This window comes from Microtus pennsylvanicus, chromosome 9, assembly GCF_037038515.1.
Source record: "Microtus pennsylvanicus isolate mMicPen1 chromosome 9, mMicPen1.hap1, whole genome shotgun sequence".
Lineage (NCBI taxonomy): Eukaryota > Metazoa > Chordata > Mammalia > Rodentia > Cricetidae > Microtus > Microtus pennsylvanicus.
Genome location: NC_134587.1, coordinates 85,236,918 through 85,240,385, shown reverse-complemented (window position 1 = coordinate 85,240,385; position 3,468 = coordinate 85,236,918). Strand labels below are relative to the sequence as shown.

The window sequence follows — 3,468 nt, the reverse complement described above, 5'->3', positions numbered from 1 at the left end:
AAATAACCCCTCTGCATTGCAAGTGTCCCAAAGTGGGCACAATTTAATATACATCCCTGTGTCATGGACAGGGCAGGCTGGAGTTTACAGTCCACAGTAAGGTCCCCTATCTAGGCAAAAGGTCAAATGCTCCAGAAGGCTGGAGCTAAAAATAGAGCCTGGCACTTGAGGAGCTGCTGAAGTTATTCAGGGGGATGTGAGTCACACCACACTGGTACTCTGAGCCTCCGTGCACTGGGGTAACCCCCCTCCACTAGGGAAGGCAGGATGGTTCTTAGAAAAATAGTTTTATTAATGATGCTAACTTACCAGCACAGGGTAGGTCCATTCCTGGGTCACCTACTCTCCCGAAGACCACCTTTGATGGACACCTGAGGCTCAGATGCTTGCTGTGTGTTGATGTAGGGTCCTCAGGGAGAGCAGCCCAGAGATGAGGCATCCAAGGAGCCCAGCTTGTTTGGAAGCCCGTCAGGGCACACTGGAGGGGCTCTGAAACCTATAAGAATGTCAATGGCCAACCCAAAGGAGCAGGGCACGAGTGTGTAAGGATTTGCCCCTGGTCCTTTCATCATTGCCTTCCTGGAAGTTTCTCAGCAAATCCAAATAATTAATCCCAGCTGTACCTGCTACTTTACCAGTGTTCCACATAAACCTTTGCTTGGGTCTATACATTTCTTCTTAAGAATCCCGTGGGCTGGGGATGTAGCTCTGTTGGTAGAATGCTTACCGAGCAAGCGTGAAGCCCTGGGTTGGGCCCTTAGTACCACGTAAACTAAGTATGGTGGCATATGCCTGCAATCCCAGCACCCCAAAATTAGAGGAAGGAAGAGCAGAACTTCAAGGTCATCCTTGGCTACATAGAGTGACTGAGACCAGCCTGGGCTACACAGACTTCCTCTCATTTCTCCAACTCAGGACTCCCACCAAGTCAAGACTGAGCCAAGAACAAAGACCATGTTCCAGTGCAGAAATGGTTTCTGGAGACCTTAGAGTCACAAAACAAAAGAAATGCATGCATCAAGGTGCTTGTCAAACACGCCCGGCTGCCGAGAAGTGGGGAAATCTTTGCTTAGGCTTCAGCTGCTGACTGATGACATTGGCGGGGCTGGGGAAAGTTGTGACCTGTTCACACACCCAGAGAGTTCCACATGAGAGTCGTGAAGATGTCAGAGCAGACACAGGTAGGCAACAAACGCTTATTAAGGAGACACAGAGCTCCCCAGAGCAGTGCTTCTGAACCGGTAGGTTTTGACCACTATGGCAAATCTCTATTTTCAAAAATATTTACATTCTGATTCATAGCAGTAGCAAATTACAGTTATGAGGGACCAGGTGGTGGTGGCACATGCCTTTAACCCCAGCACTCGGGAGGCAGAGGCAGGCAGATCTCTGTGAGTTTGAGGCCAGCTTGCTCTGCAGAGAGAGTTCCATGACAGCCAGAACTATTACACAGAGAAACCATCTTGAAACAAAACAAAAAACAAAGAAAGAAAGGAAGGAAGGAAGGAAGGAAGGAAGGAAGGAAGGAAGGAAGGAAGGAAGGAAGGAAAAAGAGAAACCCCACTTTGGATTTCCTATACTCATTCTGTTTCCTTGTTACTCTTTACTGTTTTCATGAAGTGGGTAAAAATCTAGCCAGCTTCCAAGAGTGAAAGAAGGACCAAGGAAGTGACTTTTGACCTCTCTGGTCTAGAATGCTAGCAGAAGGAAGCAGCTATGGAATGGTGGAAACAGAGGGAGAAGGTCCTACAGGAAGCCAGGAGCTGGGGGCTCAGGCTGGAGAGTCTGGTTCAGCCCCTTCCCCCTTTAGAGTCTTTCCCTGGTGATAAAAATTAAAGATTCCAGTTGGGAAGTTTCAGTAAAATTAAGTAGATTCTACCATGTTTTGTTTTTGTTTTCTTTTTTCTTTCTTTCTTTTTTTTGTTGTTGTTTGTTTTTTTGGTTTTTTTTGTTTTTCAAGACAGGATTTTTCTGTAGCTTTTATTGGAGCCTGTCCTGGAACTAGCTCTTGTAGACCCGGCTGGCCTCGAACTCCCAGAGATCCGCCTGCCTCTGCCTCCCGAGTGCTGGGGTTAAAGGCGAGCGCTACCACCGCCTGGCATAGATTCTGCCATGTCTTAATACGGCATAAAGAGGCACAGTTCAAATACTGTTCTATATCCTAAGAAACAGAAGAGATGTCTAGTCACGATGACATCATCACAGGTAACACTAAAGTAGGGCTGAACAATCACATGATTTGAATAACTTTACTTTGAATCAAGGAAAAACCATCTTAGAAATACAATACTTCAGCTCGAAGAACGACTGGAAATGAACCCGCTCTGATAACTGCCTCAGATCCTCAGCAGCCAGGAAGCCCGGGTGAGGCATTGGAGTTGATGCCAAAGGGGAGATTGCCTTAAGTTTGCAAAATACACAGGCAAGCTCCATCTAGAAGCTAATTGCATCAATATGGTACTGAGTGTCCTTGCTGGGCAGGCAGCCTGAGCCACAAGCAGGGTGACCACCATGAGCCTCCTGCTAAGAAGGCAGTCACATGCCGAGGTCTGGAAGGCAAAGGCCTCTGACATCAGTCAGTCTTCACATCTCTTGGACCCGTAGGAGCTGCGGCAGCCAAAGTCCTTGAAATACCACCACGTCCGTGCAGGTGGTTCAAGCAAGCGCCTACGTGGAGAAAGCGGAAGGTGTTTTTAATTTGTGGAAATAGAGTTTGGTCTCTCTCGTCTCCCTTCCCCGCTCTACCATCTTCTCTCACTCCTCCTCCCTCCCCCGCTCTTTTCCCTTCCCCTCCCCCAAGTTTGACCTGGGTCTCTCTACAGAGCCTCCCGAGGAAGTCAAAAGCTGTGCCCAGGGTTAGTGGGTGTGGGAGGGTGGGGGCGTTCTGGAACAAACTTGGCTCAGGCCTGAAGCCATTTTTCTGCTTGTTCATCTCTTCCCTTCCAGGGGCTGAGGGAGCCCAGCTGGAGCTGCAGGGTGAGAAGGAGTACATGAGATTGAAGGGGAACGCCGCACAATTCTAATCACAACCAGAGCTTCTCAGTCTCCCCTGGGCTCCCATCTGGTCAATAGATCAGAGCAGTCACCTGTGTGGTAAAATCTCCACAGCCGTCCCTTGAAGTCTCATCTGGGGTTTCTCAGGAGCTGGAGGTCCCCAGGCACTAGGTCATGAACATTGCCACTGGCCAAAGGAATTAAAAGTCCAGCATCTCCTGAAGCCCTGGAAACGCCCCATGGAGGAGGGTGAGTGATGTGGACCTTGGCTTCCTGCCATGCCCTGCCAGATCCACCACCCGGGGCACCGGCCAGGGCCTGAGTTTCCCATGAAAGTTCCAGGAGAACAGGGGCTGCAGGAGCCAGCCTGGCCTTCCGGGCACTGAAACCCCGCGCCCCCGCTCAATGGCATTTGTGGCCTGTGTACCTCCCAATACTTCAGGGACTCCAGAAATGGCCTTAGGAAGGAAAGAA

General features: G+C 49.6%; 1 long non-coding RNA gene across 1 annotated transcript; it reads right to left on the bottom strand.

Moving 5' to 3' along the window:
- Window positions 1-2,277: 2,277 nt before the first annotated feature.
- Window positions 2,278-3,173, bottom strand: LOC142856910 (uncharacterized). Its single transcript, XR_012911740.1, has 3 exons — window positions 3,087-3,173; window positions 2,807-2,969; window positions 2,278-2,667 (listed from the first exon to the last, which is right to left on the bottom strand). It is a non-coding gene; the product is annotated as an uncharacterized LOC142856910 (long non-coding RNA).
- Between the last annotated feature and the right edge of the window lie 295 nt (window positions 3,174-3,468).